The sequence below is a fragment of the Poecilia formosa genome, unplaced genomic scaffold (assembly GCF_000485575.1).
Source record: "Poecilia formosa unplaced genomic scaffold, Poecilia_formosa-5.1.2 Scaffold68, whole genome shotgun sequence".
NCBI lineage: Eukaryota > Metazoa > Chordata > Actinopteri > Cyprinodontiformes > Poeciliidae > Poecilia > Poecilia formosa.
The window spans coordinates 2,160,582-2,178,392 of NW_006800007.1; the positions used below are offsets into that span (position 1 = coordinate 2,160,582).

At 37.6% G+C, this 17,811-nt stretch overlaps 1 long non-coding RNA gene across 4 annotated transcripts; it reads right to left on the minus strand.

Moving 5' to 3' along the window:
- Window positions 1–5,387: 5,387 nt before the first annotated feature.
- LOC103140145 (uncharacterized) lies at window positions 5,388–17,161 on the minus strand. 4 transcript variants are annotated; one of them, XR_001662511.1, is made up of 4 exons: window positions 17,107–17,161; window positions 12,664–12,811; window positions 8,492–8,607; window positions 5,388–7,122 (listed from the first exon to the last, which is right to left on the minus strand). It is a non-coding gene; the product is annotated as an uncharacterized LOC103140145 (long non-coding RNA). The 4 variants fall into 4 exon arrangements; XR_476473.2 differs by lacking the exon at window positions 12,664–12,811 and adding an exon at window positions 12,101–12,195 and having other exon boundaries at window positions 17,107–17,141; XR_001662510.1 differs by lacking the exon at window positions 12,664–12,811 and adding an exon at window positions 12,101–12,200 and having other exon boundaries at window positions 17,107–17,141.
- Between the last annotated feature and the right edge of the window lie 650 nt (window positions 17,162–17,811).

Below are 17,811 nucleotides of genomic sequence, written 5' to 3' on the forward strand. Positions count from 1 at the left end.
GCACGCTCTTGCAAAAGTATTCAAACCCTTGTAACTTTTCACATTTTGTCAAGTTTCAGCCACAAACTTTGGTGTGTTTTATTTGGTTTTATGTGGTAAAAACCCACAAAAGTTGAGTAACATTTTAAAATGGGAGGAAATATTTCACGGTTGTTATTTAAAAAAAAAAAGAAAAAAAGAATGAAAATCTAAAAAGTCTGCTGTGTATTTTAAGCCTCTCCAAGTCAATATGTTGTAGAATCCCCTTTCACTCCCAAAACAGCTGCTAGACATTTCTCTACTAGCTCTGCACAAAGAGCTCGTAGAGAAACTGACGTTTATTCTCATCCTTCTTTGAAAAATAGCCCCACCATCCAGCTTTCTACAATCCTAATTAATTTCCTTGACTGTGTGGAAGGAAAGCATCCCCACAGCATGATGCTGTCACCACCATGTTTCACTGTGAGGATGATGTATAATGTTTTCTCTTTATTTTTACAATAACACCTTTTCCTTACGTTACATGGCTTGTGGCCAGGGCCGGTTTTACAAGGATGTGGGCCCCTGGGCTAAAGCCAGTTTTGGTGCCCTACCCACTATTTTTATTATTTTCTCTTTAATTAACCAAGTGAGTTATTGAGAACTAATTCTTATTTACAACAACGACCTGGCATTATTTGTAAAATTATTTTACTAATAACACTTAGAGTTCATTAACAGTTAGTTCTATTCATGAGCAGGTTGGAACTGATGCATGGTAGGTTTAATATGATCCTGGCCAATAACTAATTCCATGTTGCATCCAAAAAATGACTATAACTTCTTAATTTTCAAGTACTTGAAAATACAACTCACCTGATTTGGTCTAGGAGATGATTTTTGTTTGATTTTGTTTAAGCACAATGTTTGCAGAGCATACATTATAAACAAAACAAAAAATATATATAAATATATATAATATTTGGAGCCCCCCCATCCAAATCAGGGCAGTGGGTTCCATCTAAAGTCTGGCTCCGTTTGTGGCAAACTGAGATTAAATGATACACAGGTGATGTTGAATTTACTAATGAGGTGGTTTCTGAAGGCAGCTGGTTGTCTTGACTAAGGGGAAATAGAACAAAGAGAGATCAATCCTCAGATTTTTATTTGTAAAACATTTTGAAAATTATCTGTCTTTTTCTTTCCACATCACAATTGATTCCTGCTTTTGGTTTAGATAGTGCAATCCTAATCAGTCAAGTTCAGGTTTATGTTTCCAACCTGATGAAGTGTGAAAAAGTAAATTTAAAACTTTCAGGAGGCTCTGGATCTGCTCTGTTATAAAATATCTGAGGGTGTCCTAAATGTTTACTTCCAAAACAATAGATTTTAATATTTCTTTGACCCCTCTTTGATATGTCATGGGGAGCTTTTTGGACAGAGTTTCTTATTACAGATGCAATTAGATCCCATCAGGTCAGAATCTGGAGATTTTAGAGGCTGACTAAACCCCTAAGATCTGCTGTCATGTTCTTTAAGCCATTTTTGTAAGCAGCTTTTAAGGCACCCAGAGGGGAGGGAATGGGGCTAGGGGGGTGGAATATTCTTCTAAACTGTTTACTTCGTGGTAAATGTCAAAATAACACCAATGCTGATGATTTTCTCAGCTGAACATTCTGTTATAACAACATATTACTCACTGCACCTGGCATTAGTTATAATCTTATGACTGATTGGTGTAAACGGGCCATTTGCTTTACTTAACTTGATTTGTTAAAATATGAGGAAGATGCTCACATATCATAATGTGATTAAAATGCGTGGCATGAAAACGTTTGTTTTTGATGTCATTATTTTGTTATTAAACGAAATAAGGGAATGTTTGAATGCTCTCATGGAAAGGGTAACATTCTTGATAAGAGATTTAAGGTCATATGACACCTACCAGCACCATAGAAAGGAAAACGTAACTCTGGCCAAAAATTCTCAAATCTTTTCATTGTAGACAGATATGCATTTGCAGGCTATAATTAAATCAAAAGCAGATTTTCACATCAAATGGTGGCGTGATTATGCTGTATTTGTGTGGTACTGATCTCTCACCCTCTCTCTGCATGTGGGTGGCTTGGGAGGAGGCAGCAGGAGATCACAGGGAGGAGCTGTACCGGCTCCATGTCCTTAACCTGTTCGGAGAAGGGTAATGGGAGGGTGGGGGCTGGAAAGAAAACGTACCCATCGTCCTGTATGGAACACCAGGTGGCAGGAAGTGGGCAGGAGGCCTTTGAAGCTGACCCCTGGTCTGTTCGCTGAGATGGCCTCAGCGATCGATTTAGCCAGTGATGGCAGGGAGGAGAGCCAGGTGCCCCCAGAGGGCCCTCAGACCACTCAGATCTATTATGGGCAAAGGAGAGCGAGTCGGCCGGCGCCCGGGCTCAGAGCTCCCGGTCACTTTAAAGTCAACTGGCTGCATCCTGTCTATCTGGTTAGCGTTAGCAAAACGTTTGCACTTCCGACTGTTGTCAATTTTGTATATTAGGAGAGCTGGAATAAAAGTACAAAGCAGTATGCAGCTAGTAATTGAAATCTGAACTGTTTCTCAAACACTTATGAAAATCATTTGATACAGATCATAATTTCTTCTGCTCTGAAGTAAATTTTTCACATTGAGCCCACAACTGGTTTCCTAATGAGCTTTCTGTCCATAAGCAATGTGTTCAGGGGTCTTTCTTTACAAAAGGTATTGATCAGGGTTCTTTATTTGGCCTAAAACTGTTTTCAATCGCTACCAATAATGTGAGTAAGAATGTTAGTGTTAGTGATTCAGTGAAGTGAAGTAGACTTTGAAGAAAGTATTTTGTTTCTATAAGCAAATCCATGTGGCTCTTCTAGCAAAATACATTTGTCTTATCTTGACATTTTAATTTATGAAAAAAGAAATCAACCGAAACTAAGCTTGTTTAATATAAATAAATCAAATTTGTGATTTAACATTTAAAAATTGCTTATTGCGGCTACATATTTACCTTAAACTGAAAAGAGTGGCATTATTTATATGAACAGTGTCACTTAATCATTTTAGCCTGTATATGTGGTGGAGAACTGCAGTTTATCTCAGGAGACAAACCTGAGTAAATACAAAAAGCAGCTCAGAAAAAAGTCATCCAAAATAAAAGAGCCCTGTGTAAAAAAAAATGAATTGTTCACCTTGTTAAATTTTAAATGAAGTGTGACTAACCTGATTCCTAGGTTACTTTTCACAGAAGTCTGAATCCTGTCGCATCTGTAAAATTAAGACATGTCAACACTAAGTAGACTAATATATTCAGAAACTTAACATGTCTATAAAAATTCAAGAACATATGAGAAACAAAACACTGACATCAATTAGTCAGGAATGTGTTACTAAAAAAGCATTTCTAAAACATTTGAAATGTTTACTTCCATGGACTATGGAAGTAAAGTTAAATAAAAATAATCATAACCATGCCTTCTGGTCAAATAGTAGACTTTTGGATCAGCTGGGAAACAACAGATCACATTCTGTGTCCCTTTGCCATCAGTTTTAAAGTAACGCCTCCGCTGATGAAGGTTAAATAAGTAAATGAATTTGATTCATGCATGAATCAGACATCCCATTCATACTGTTCATTCTGGACAACACAGGAACTGTGCAGGCTGCTTTGTATTTTGGCCAGAATCGGAGGAGGTGAGTGCTATCAGTGTGTACATGCTCATTCCTGGGTTACTTCTGTGTTTACAGACCTGTAAACATGAGAGTAAACACACTTAAACTCACTGACAGTAAGTCAAAACCTGACCCACCTCCCAGTTCCTGCCAAACATCCCTCCTCTTTGGGTGGGAAAAAATAAAAGCTCGACACTCGGAGAAGGAATGACTAGAAGAAATTATGATGTGTTTGATTTCCTCTGCAGCCAATGATGTGGGAGCTTTGTGTACTTCCTGCCCTCTGATAGGCCTTTGTTGCTCTCTTCATCTCAAGACCCACGCCGCTCCCCATAATCCCCCTCCTGAACACAAACAGGCCAATCCTGTGACAGAGCTGAGGGGCTGGGGAGGGGGAAAGCAGCCACAGCTCGGATGGGGCGACGGATGTGGTTCAGAAAGGGAAAAAACAGGACAAGAAGCTGGTGGTGATGTGAGAAGAAGCCAGTGTGTTATTATTAATAAAGCATTAAAAAAGTGAGCACATCAAAGCATACAGAGGCTATGCTATCTTACATGAAAGTAGCGCACTATGGCTTAATGTTTCCTAAGGCGTATTACGGTGACGCTGCTTTGATTTGAAATGCATTGTGTGGAAAATGGATTTACAGGAGTGCAGTGGGAATACCTGGTGTGGGTTCAGACTATAATTTAAAACCTGACCTCATAGGCTCTTCAAAGTAAGAGGTGATGTTTTAGGCATCCGTAGTGTGTGTGAGGTCCTAAACCGCTGCTGCTGCACACACAACAAATAAACACCAGTGGGGGATGCGGATAAAACCTGGAAAAACCAGGAAAAAAACCAGGAACATTTTCACATATGTGATATTCCTTATGCTAGTCATTAGAACTAATAGTAACTTACTTTAAAACCATTTTTATTCTATCTTTTTTCAGCTAAAGGCTGTCAAACCTGATTATTGTGCGCTGCATTGCCAATCAAGGCCTGCAGGAAGTGAGATTTTTTTCATTGTGCCCTCATGGAAAAGGTAATTATCCTAATCTACCTTTCTCTTGTGCTCCAGCTCCACTACCACAGTGGCTCAGACCACCTCCGAGGTTTCATTATCATCGCTGGGACTCACTAATGGCTTGACGGCTTCACTGAGCGGGCAGCTGGAGACGAGAATCCAGGGAAGACGGAAAAGAAGAAGAAGCAAAGGGAGGAGAATAGGGGCACAAGGAAAATAGGGGGGATGAGGGGAACGAGTCGTGGAGGAGAAAGGGGTTAACATGAGGGACAATACGATGACGTCCAACTGCTTCCTTGAAAATCAGCAGAGACTGAAGGAGGATGAAGCAACAGGGCAAAAGTAATGTCAAAGAGCCGGTCTGGAGATCCAACAGAGTGCTCTCTGCATGGCTGGGTGACCATGCCTGAAAAATGTTAGAAGTGTATAAATCCACCTCCCATACATCCACACCTCCACCTTGTATGTTTGAAACAGCTAACCTCACAACATGCAGACGGACCGGGGGAGGGAATTCAGCTTCACTTTTTCCTTTCCAGACAAATGACACCCTGACAGTTGGAAAAATGTTGGGGTCCCTGAACAGATTTCTCAGTTATAAAAATAAAATGTGTTGGATTAGACAAAGACAGACATTTTATATTCTACTTTTGAACCCCAACGAGAGCACTGACAAATGCCACCCCACCCCCACTCCATCTGTGCCATAATTGTTGTTTTTTTTTTTCTTTCTCTCCCTCCAGAAATGTCATATAGTTAAGAGGTGATAAATCTATATGGCATAAACAGACACTGATTTCTCCCAAGTGTATGTATAGCATATAGGCTGACAGATTGAGATGGTGTTTGTCTTTGCATCATGCTAAATTGGCATGAAAGCTTTAGTGTTTTTTTTTTTTCTATACTAAGAGATTTTGAGCAAAAGATTAAAAATCGGGAGGAATCTTAAAAATAGTTTAAATTGAAGTGAAAAAACACACAGCTTAAAAATAAGTTGAAAATCTTGAAATTTTATTGCTTAATAGCTAATTCATGCTGTGCTTGTTGGTGTGTATGTTTAGTGTGAGCAACACTGTTTGCATCATATGTCAAACGCATATTGTATAAATGCTAATGATGTCAATTTAAATATCATAATGCATAATTTCCTTCCATCTGTCAAAACAAACATGTTAATCGGGATAAAATCACCTTAAAGTCTCAAACTTTATGCATTTTAAAAGTTAAGCATCACACTAAAAAATAAAATATTGTCAAATCTGCAAATTCAATGTTTTTATTGTGGATATTCATTGTTTTAACCTATCAAACGATTCAGTTTAGTCTGGAACCCCTCCACAATATAACATGCTCTAATCATAACGGTAAATATATTTTACAGTTAGTAAATGTCAGATATATCAGAAAATAAGTAAAGCAACACAAGTACCCTAAAAATAATCATAGAAAACAGTTAAATAATCAGTAAAAGACGTTAGTTTAACAGGTAAAATCAAACAAAATACCAAGGAATATTTTTTTACACTGAATAGATTCTATAAACATGTGACTATTTATTTAAATGCTTGATTAAATGCTCAACCTTGGCATAGAGGTTGATTTATTTCACTCCCTCAAAAATTACTTAACTCTTACTGATTTCCGCCCCTGCAACATATGCAAATTACATCATTTGCATATGTTTTACAAGCATTACAATTATTTCTAAGCATTTTTAATTTACAGTGCTTTACAAGCAATAGAAATGCTTGTAAAAAAAAAGTACCATCAAAAGTATTCTACTGGCATGTAAATATGATTTGATGTATTCAAAATTAATGTAGATTTTGTAATATTTATAATCTAGAATGAATTGCCATTATATGAACAAAAAATGAACTATACCATATGTAATTGTTCCAAAATAGCTAAATATAAGTAATATTCAAAAATGCTTTACGCATACTCATGTTTTGTTGGAGTGTGAGGACATTTATCTCTTTAAAACATTTACAAATTTGGTACATTATTTTTCATTAAAACATATAATTATGACATTATAATGGTTTTTCGATTTTTTGTGACATTATGTTTTAATTAAAGAAATACTATGCTGCTTTTTCTTGTTTTAGCTTCTTGAGAAAAAAAAAGTTTCAAAGTAAGTAGATCAACCTCAAACTACAAAGTCTCATTGTTGCTGTTCTACGGCAACACCTCTGGGTTAAAATTGCTCAGCCATCAATTGCATAGATTTTGAACTCATAAGGGAAACAGCAGCAGGGAGGGAATGCAAAGCAGAACTTTCCAACACATTTGACATGCATGCATTGGAAAGTCTGTTCTTAACTTACCACTGCTACAAAACCAGAAATGTAACAGGTTTGGTTTACTGATCCAAGAAGGGAGCTGCATGGTGGCGCAGCCGGAAACGCTGCTGACCTGCAGCAAGAAGGTCTCAGGTTCAGATCCTGGCCTGGACTCTGGTTTTTCCTAACAGTCCAAAAACATGATTGTTAGGTTAATTAATTATTCGAAATTGCCATTAGGTGTTATTGTTACTCTACACAAACATCTAAGAGATCACACTCCTAAGAATAATGGGGCTAAGACCTAAGCATAAGGGACAAAGACTGAAATAGGATGCAGCCAAAGTTACATGTGTTTGATAACAAATTCAATTTTATATCTGAAAAAAAGTAAGGTAGGAGAGGAAGAGTAAATTCTATAAATGCTCGATAAATTGAGTAAAACAGTGTTTAGATGTGAAAACCTGCATAAGGCATTTTATGTGGATGTCACATTGACGTTTAACATCAACTTTCAGATTGCTGCAGTGCAGCCACACCCCTGACAAACACAACCCGTCAATCCAGGGTGGGACTGAAGATTCACTTGCCAGTGTCCCAGTATCAGACAGCCCACAAGACAAACAACATAAATTAAAGTGACAGTAAACAGGCATGTTAGGGCTCAAAATGTTCTGAATATCCTGCTTGTCCTAAAATTGTTGTCAGGTGTCACTTGCAGTCATTTTAGTAAGTGGGTTTAGGTGCAGACAAGCATGAAGGCATGTTTTGTTTTGTTTTGGGCTGTTTTTGTCAGAGGTAATGTGATGACACATGATGCTGAAACAGTCTTCTTCCAGAGGATTCGGAATTTTAAACCTGCTATAAATAAATGTGTTAAAACCTGGTTCAGTTGGGTTTGAGGAAGAGAAGATAAGAAAAATCTGCTTGTTTCCTTCCAATTCTTTTCAATAACTTTTGATCGTTTCAATAATAATAATAATAATGATAATAATAATAATAATAGGATAGATCATTTTGTAGATGTGCAGGTGCTGAGCAATGTGAGTGCATGTAAATATTGAGGCTCTTCATGCATGCAGAAGAGAATACAGAAAGCACAAAGAGATAGGACAGACCTTTTCATATAAAAAAAAACCTCAGGTATTTCCATAAAGGCATCCAGAAGGAAAATAAAAGCCTTCTTCAGCTTCCATGCTTTGACAGAACCAAAATAGGAAACAGCTAGAATGAGCTGTGCTCACAAAGAAACTCATGGAACAAATGATTTATTTTAACTCTGTAAAGCAGGGTGAAAAACACAAACAGCAAACAGCAACACAGTTTTGTTGTATTTTGGTTGATTGCACGGATAGGTAATATAAATAGCATAGGCAGATAAGTATCATTTTACATTCAAGTGCCTCATAAAAAGGCTAGAAAATTTGGAGGTATTCTATTATGCATGTTTAATGCTGTTAAAGCTCTGATTTGGGTGTGTCTGTCATGAAACGGTACATATTTAACTCCCTGTGTAAATACTTTGTTGGCTGCTAAACTTCACCTAAACTTACCTGGTAGAGAGACGAAGACTGCATCTGTCAGACATTTACTGCAGATCAGGTAGATTACATGGGATTTAAGGAGCTTTTACAACGAAAACAGCTTCATGATTCAGCTAAAACAGGGGCTGTAATGAAAGAGGGAGAGAACAAGGCAATTTGTTGAATGAGACGATTAACAACGAGTTAAAGTTTGTTACAAAGTTTTATAAGGCTCAGGAAAGCCACTGGGAATTTTAAGCTTACATGTTGGGCTCGACTAACAATAGTTGTCAGTTTTCTAAAGAGTGTCACTCAATATCTCAAACTGTCAGTCAGACGGTGCAGAATGCAGACGTTTCTTTGTCACACTTATTCATAGCTTGGAGAAAACAGGGTTTATTTATTAACAAAGATTTATTTTATTGTTTGGTTTTAGCATTTCTTTCTATGTTGCTTGGTCCCCGAGTCAGTCTACCTTGGATCTTCTTTGTAGTTTTAAGTTTGTTACCAGTTAAAATAATCGATTGTAAGATGCAACATCAGAAAATGTTTCGAGAAAAACAAACAACACATTTCTTTTAGAATTTTCCATGCAATACCTAATGCCAGAAACAGCAAACATGGATGTGTTTTAATATTTTGGGGTTTAACATTGAGTTAATTTCTAAGCATTTTTAGACTTTATGGTGAAACTGCATTATTGTATGAAGTGGACAAAAAAAAACTGTAGGATGGTATTTCTGGGAAACAGCATGTTATGCCGGATCTGGCTGTTCTTTGTAGATATTTTGATACAAGTATTTGGAAAATGGGAGGTTCAGTCAGAAACACTGGATGAACCATGTTAGATTACCACTTTGTAAGCCTTTGGTGAAGACAACAAAGACTGCAAAGAGTGTTAAAATTTATCCCACCATAAAGTACCTTGCTAAAAATGTTGTTTTCCTCAGCTTGTAAATTTGTGATTCCCTCTAGAATTCAGCAAACAGTGGTGAAAAGCATAAACTTATTCTGAAGTCCCTTTCTGGTAGTTAGTGAGGTGTGCTTTCAGCTTTACAGAGGAGTTAGTCATTTAGTCAAACAATGGGAGAGCATTAACAGATGCCAATGCAGCACTACCAGTCAACGGCCAAAGTCAATACACCCTACTGGGCTGCATGCCTTTCAACAAACACAAGCAATTGCTTTTAAAGACCTCAGCACCAGATAGAAACATCAATTACAGTAAATTACACCAAAACAGTGTGTAACACTTCAATTTGTTTAATCTTCTGAGCTGTCTGGGCTGTTTCAATGAAAGCAAAGCAGAGGAGAGCGAAACGAGACTACATTCAATAGCCTTAAGATGCATTACACCATCCAGCTCTGGTCATGTAAACGCACAGAATATGAGTTATTTATATTTCGTCTCCAAGTACTTCCTTTGATAGCATTTATTTACACTCAGAAATGGGTTATAAATGTTTTGCTTTTGAACAGCTCCGAGTGAGGAGCACTCTCCAGCAGCCCTGCGACTATCCAAATCAAATGTGCCCAGTTTTGTGTTGGCATTGGGAAGTCTGGAGCATACAAATGATCCTCTCAGGTCCTTAGTTCATAATGCTTAGACTTTCAAAGGCAAAATTAGGATGCTTCAAGTGTTCAACAAGGCTTTAACTTCAGTGTCTTGGGGCACAGGTTAATAAATTCTGCAGTGAGACTACTTGGAAAAAAATAAAAACCAAGGCTGTAACACCCTTTAATTTCAATGAAGCCTGCTATGGGGATCCTAATAATAAAGGTTGGTGATTCTGTGTTGACTTGCAACTATATATTAATAAGTGCTTCACTAATAAGGGTTTCAAAAAAATGTATTTGCTAATTAAATTAGTGAAATTCCTGTTGGTTCCATGCAACATAATTTGTTTGCAGAGCCATTCCACTGTGCTGCTCACATTCTAGCTCTTTTTTGGGGGGGATTGTCAGGGCTCTGATTAACAAAAGAAAACCTTTGACATAATTAATTATAAGCATTTAATGGATAAATAATGTTTGTCAGTTTTCCTGCAGAGTTTGTCACTTTCAAGGAGGCCACAGTTTGTGGCAAAATGATAGTAATAATGGGAAATGAATCGAGTTCCCTGTGTTTATCAATTGAGCTGTATAATTGTCCCTACTGTATTCTGTATGTATATAAGTACTAAAAAGCAATAATAATAATTATTATAATAATGTGGTTCTTGGAACTTCATGAATGTATCAAAAATAATTGGAATTTTTTTCTGTTTAAACCTTATTTTTGTCTCATAAATAATGGAAGCTGTCCCTTTTAAATAAATAAATAAATAAATACATAAACAACACAAATTGAAAACTTGGTTTTGACTAATTTAGTCCTAATATAGGTAGAAGCTATACCACTAAGCAAACAAAATGCTCAATTTAAACCAAGTGGAGCATAAATGGGTTTCTTTGCCATGGCTGATTATCCAGGAGGGGTCCTGGTTGCTGGGGACAGATGAAGATTTGGCAGTTTTAGTGAACATTTCGGGAGAACAGGGAGGCTGTGGAGGGGGCCTAGAGTAAATGAAAGACAAATGCAAGTAGTGCCCACTCAGCTATTTTCCCAGTCAAGATCAAAGGCACGCTGGACCGGCCGCTCCACAGGAAACTTGAGATGGGCCCTGCCTTTGTTTGCTGTTGCTATGCGACCTGCAGAAAGCTGAAAGTGTTTGCAGAGGGGCACAACATCAAAAACCATTTCCAATATAAATTTTTAAGACTGTCTTGTGTTTGTGTCGCTGGCTTTGAATTTACAGAGCATACCAAACAGACTAACACTAATGATTTATCCCTCTGTTTGTCAGGGAATTGTGGTGTTTGAAAGAAAGAAATTAGTCACACACAACTGTACACACAGGCAGGGCACTTGTCATTTGTCTACGCAAAAACCTTTGATGCAAAACTATGGAACTATTGATGCACAATTTAAACTGACCAACGATGTGTGTCTTTGGCCCAAGATGCACAGATTGCAAAACTGCAAGCAGTGTGCAAACACAACTTCAATATTGCTTGAAAGATTTATAAGCGTCTGTTTGGCTTTCAAACAAAACTAATTATGATGCTGTTATATATTAATGGGCCCCATGACAGTAAGGGTGGCTAGACATGTGTCACAGAGAGCTCATTACATATCATTAGTTCGACACTTCAATAATGTCTACACCTGCTGAGCAGTAGATAATGACTTGGCCCCTGATATTTGCAGGACTATTGTCTACTAAGCACAGCACCACCGGGAGAATAGATTTGCAGGCTTATGAGGAGAAAACTGATAAAGCTGCATTATAACCTACATAGACTTCTGGATTAGTGTAACGTATGCTGAAGGAAGTACACAGAAAAAAATCTATCTATCTATCTATCTATCTATCTATCTATCTATCTATCTATCTATCTATCTATCTATCTATCTATCTATCTATCTGACTTCAGAAGTTACTAAAATAGAGTAAATACAGTCAAATTTGTCACAGATTGTTGACAGATGTGAGGAAATTTAACTCAGCATCTGATGACAAAAATATCAAAAGTTTAGCTATTTTCACAGATCACTGTTCAAGCCATCATTCAAAAGTAGAACGAGAGATTATTCACCAGGAAAGTCAAAGTTTCCAAGGAGCTGGACAGATGTACAGCTCAGGTAGGAGAATCTACTGACAAGACCGGTATTAGCCTTGAACACCAGAAATCTTCTCTTAAAAAAAACAAGAGTGACAAGAAGAAAGCATTTTACTGAAAGAAACCCATGGACAATGCTTTAAATTGAGGAAAATTATCATTAAACTGCATTCAGAAGACATTAACTCTAGAGCCAAATATAGAGGTGGTAGCAGCATGATGCTGTGGGGTTGATTTTCTCCATCAAAGCTAGAAAATTGTTTAATTAATTTAAATGCAGGGCAATTCTGGGAGACAACAACCTATTGCACACAATAAAACACTTTATACTGGTGAGCAGGTTTACAGTCAATAACTCTGGGAATTTGGGTGAGTAGCTCAAATCCACAAATATCTGAGATCCTCTAAAAACACTTAGAACACTTATAACTGCCTATTTACATAGTTCAAAAACCAATTATACCTTAACATGCACTAATACACATGATGGAAGCCATCGTATCAATACCACAGAAGCTTACATCGACAGTGTTCCTTACCTTCACTCTTGGGGGTGTAGCCAATCAGCGCCAGGGAAAAGGAATGGCGCTTCTTGACTGACTGCTTTGTAAATACCAGCTAATTGTGTTTCAAGTACCATTGCACCAACTTTTTCAGCTCCCCAGGCTGCGTTGTCTTTCCATAAAGCTGTTGAAAAAAATCGACAAAGGATGAATCCATAAATACTGAACCACAAATAGGAGGTGGTTCCGCTGTACAGGTCCAAACGTTACACATACGGTCATGTTTTCAGTGGAATGGTTTAAATCAAATTTACAGATGTTAGAATACATACTATATTTCCATAAAATTTTGAAAAAATAAATCAGATTTTTAAAATTTGTTTTCACAAGTAAAGGTCTCATAAAGCATAAAGCCTCTGTTAGTCTATCTTTGACCAGTCAAGCATGTATAACATGAACGAGACATGATCAAATGTAGTCGCTTTAATTTAGCGCTGACAATCAGATGCCAACGTTATCACGGCCGCAGTGTGAGGCCATATGCCCTCACAGTGCATATAGTGTACATAACCCAAGGCCCACCCACTTCCTTTTGATTAGACAAGCAAAAAAAAGCAAATAAAAATGGTTGGAGCTCTCACTCCAAGTTGTTCTGCCCCCCAGGTTGTGCTGCCCTGGGCAGTGAGCCATATTGTACATATTAACAACCATCATTGTATCAATCATTTATGACTACGGCCTGATCCAGGAGTTCCATGACTTTGCTATCGTTACATAACTTTGAATAAAATGACCTCGGCCTTTTTGGCAAGATGTGAAAGAAAAAAATTCATGAACAGAATTCTGCATAAATATATATTTTACACGTAATAAAATGTGTTGGAAGAGCTGCACTCTTCTAGGTAGTTTCAAAGTCACCACTTTAAACATTTCCTAGGACTAACAGGACACTCAGAAATTACACTGGCCAAAAAAAATGGACTCTGTCTGGAACAATGAACATTAGAGTTGTTCTGTGTCTGCCTTGTGTTTTCTCTGCTTGAGCCAACTGGCACAGCGCTGGTGTCCTCTCCCAGGCTCCCACTTCGCAGTGATGACAATGGCAATGCAAAAATGACAAGAATACCAGCAAGCCAAGGAATGCTTGGACAATTTAAAGACAGTGCGGCTCATGCATGAGCAGCGTCTCTGTCACTGGGAAAGCGTTGGTTTAATTGTGAATATTTGGTCTGTCAGCCCTTTCATCCATGGTTAAACCGCAGAGAGAGCCTGCAATGACCTTAAAGCGAGCCGTTTTCCAGCAGGAAGTGGAATAAATAAGGTTTCTTGAGGATTCCGAGTTTGCATCCTCTAACAGGCTGATTTTCTTTGCCAACTGGGAAGAACTAAAAATGGCCTACATTCAAGTGTGTCATGAGCTTACGCTGTGCGTCCTGCCGTAACCTTTCCACACTCAGCGCTGTAGCGAGGGCGCTTGTGAGGCTTTAAGAGAAAACATTCAGAACACAGCAGGCAACGAAGTGATGAGATAAAGCAGATTCATCTTCCGAACCCTTTAAGAAAAAGAGCGGAGGCTAATCCTGCTGTTGGGATGGAAGAAAGAGACGTCTTTCTCCTGTCACTGCATGCAGGGATCCACCCCTGTGTGACATCACAGCGAACGCGCTGTTGCCAAATATCACATCAGTAGCCCGGATTGCCTTTAATTGGTGTGTGAATAGCTGCTGCGATAACTGAACATCATGTAGATTTATGACTGCTAAGTACAAATCCATTATCAGCTTGAATTAGTTTTGACTGAGAACTCTTTGCTCATTTGGCTGCCACCTGCTTCTCATTGATACTAATGATTCACTACAGTTATTGCAGTGGGAAGGAGATGAAACAATGTTTGATTAGCTAGACTTCCATTTTTTTAGTTTTACAACATAATTTAACTCTGTTGCCACTTCTTCATTGGGTGTCCTTATTTGCAGTACTGCAATTAATAAATCATCTGTGAGAAAGATGATAAATAATGTAGTCATAAGAACTTTGTATAAATAAGCAGCAGGAAAACACAGTAGGGAGGTTTTGAGATTCTAAAAAAAAAACTACAAATGATAAAAAATCTAATAAGTTCTGGGGCTTGACAAAAACATCTGAAAACTGCTAAAATTTTCATCTTTGCTTAATTTAGATGGTGATAATAATGTTATCATTCAATCTTGAGCCCTACTCATGAAGACACTCATTCAAACAAATGTGTGTTCAAGATGAGGAGATAGATATATTTAAGGATTTTAACAAAAGCAATAGCAGCTTTTATTTTCCCACTGAAAAAAATTGTGGAATAAGGAATTCAGTCTCTTTGTTTTTCATGTCTCAACAGATCTTGACTGATATGTTGGCACAGTGGCCAGGAAGCTTCCCCCCAAAGAGTTCACCTCTGTTTCAGTCGATGACTGCTGCCTGAACCCTGTACCCCCCATTGAGACAATAAAACGGCTGGATGACTATTGGAGTAGCAGAGAGGCCAATAGTTTATAACTCAGGAGAGGTAGAGCTTTACAGCTTGTGTGAAGACAAAGATTTGGAATGGTACAAGTTTGCATTTCCCCGAGTCTGAGGTCAGGAGTCCAAGGTTACCTTTTTTAGTTGTCTGAGGCAGATGGTGAGAAGCACAAAAGCTGCACCGCCACGGCTTCAGATGAAAGGAGATTTCTCTGTGCATATATGGAGGGCTTTTAGGGGCTCAGTCAATAAATGCTTATTTGTATTAAACAGTAATATGCACTATGATATTCACATGATCCCTTTAATTAATACAACCTGGAGACTTCATTACTTTTGTTAAATTATGAAGTTTATTTCTGATGGGAAAGGAAACAGGTATCTACTAAAAGATACAATTATGCATATTAAGCTGTATTTTAAAAGCAACATTTCTTCTCTTTAATTTTCTTTGATTAAAAAAACTATAAAATTTTATTTGACGTATTAAATAACACATAGCTTCTCAACAGTCATTGAAAGAAAATTGATTTCTTGATTAAAAGTAAAGGTTTTTATAAGGTTGTTAAGAGTAAATATTGTTTTGTTGCACAGAAAGCCTAAAACAATACACTTTAGTCATGTTATATGCCTGCCATCAGTCATATTCAGAAATGTTGAAGATGGATTCTAATGAGACTGTTTATGTCTTACTAAAAGCACCTTATTAAATTAACAACATCTAAGCAAGTATTAAACACATCTTTCAATAAGCCAATATTTATGTATAAAAAATGGTGTTATTTTTATTTATCTGATATCATATTCTAATTTAAAATGTTATGTCTTTATTTTCTTTTTCTTTTTCTGGGCAAAGTTAACTCTAATTGAGTCAATTTTCAAAATGTAGAGTACTTTCTCCCTGTAAAAATTAAAATATGCAAACAAAGCTGGTTTTAGTGCTGCATTCAAGCATCATTCCTATTAAATAAGTTGTTTTTCTACAGTTACTCTTTGTATCTTCCTACCCCAAATAAACAATTTTCTTTTACAATTAACATAAAACGGCATAATCATGAAAATTCAGGTGAACCAGAAGCAGCGAAAACTCAAACCACTGGGCCGACTTTATGTAAAGAAGGTCTATTATGATATAAGGACTGTTTTGAGCTTTCATCTTTTCACACTCGGAGATTCCCCTTTTCATCCTAACGGCATTAAAAGGAGAGAAAGAGCAGGAGACAGAGGAGTTAGGCTGACGTCACAGCCCAGGAGTCACCCGCCGTGCGTTCGGCGTCTACGAGTAAAGACTTATCTTGCAAAGAAGTTTGGACGGACAATGTGGGTGGACAGGGCGTGAAACTACTATCATCATCAGGTCTGAATGAAAAGGAGAAAACATATCTTCCACAAAAAAGAAGGCTCATTCCAATTCAGCTGCGTTGTTAGGACAACGGGAACCATCCCTCAGATGATTAGTTCCACTTCAAAAGAATTTACTTTCCGCTGTGGAAACGTCCCCCTTTTGTGTCCTTACACAGGGTTTTCTCAGCCCAAAAGAAGAATCGTATGTTTAGTCAGCCTGTTTATTATTCCTTCTGTTTGCACTACAATTGTATTAAATAAATAGAGTACTGCTTACAAAGGCCTATTAGCCCATAAACATGTCCAGGGACAAACAAAAAAGACTAAATCATAGCCTCTGCACAGGAATTAAGATACCCTAGCAAAGGCATAAAATACACCAACTCCCACTAACATCCCCGCTGACATCATGGAGCATGGATGTTGTGTTGCGCATATTTGTTGTTCCATCTCAATCTTGAGAAAGAGCGTCTCTAGCTAAGCATCTGTTGAGGATTCAGTGAAGAAGAGGGATGGGTGAAAGTGGCATGTTCTTTCTAAGCTGTGCATAACAAACTCTTTGGTCTGAAATAATAAAGTACCACAGACTACTTCAAAACTGCAAGATTTAAATAGTCTTTCACATATTTATACATCACTTACCCCAAAAATACATCCAGATTTTAGATGAGATTCAATCTTGCAGATTCAAGAGTCTGCAAGAAAAAAAAAGGCAAGCAATTACAGGTAATAATTAGGCAATGTTGGGTACAAATTACTCTGAGCCTAATGTGATTATTAATGGGTGGCTACAGGAACAGATCAAAGAGTTATACACCAGCTAGTTTGATCATTAACTCTGACTTCGTCAAGATTTTGAAGACACCACTTGAATGCAGAAAAACTCTCTGTTGAGGTTCTGCCGGCTGCTCAGATAAACAGACTTCTTGCCTGAGTCCAAATCCCAAAAGGGGGCGGAGAAAAACATTGACAACACACCTAAATGCAGATGAGTGGAATCAGGATGAAAAGTTTTTTCTTTCTTTCTTTCATTTTTGATGCAGCCTGCGACTGGCAGCTGTGACATTTTGGTTACTTTTATTGGATTTATTCATTTTCTTCTGTCTGTGAAGTTTGTTTTTTTTTAAGTTTACGAACCCCGCCTTCCTCCAAAAATCAAGCTGGAATGAAGTTTCATCTGTCCTTTGGCAGTGTTCACTCTGCTTTTTATTTGCAGCAAGTAAATTGGATGTTTAGGGACATTAAATGTTTTGCTTTGTAAAAATAACATCTTTAAATTATACATTTCAAAAACAATGACTTAAAAAGGCCCAACAAACTTCGTGTGCCTACTCAGAAATAGCTATC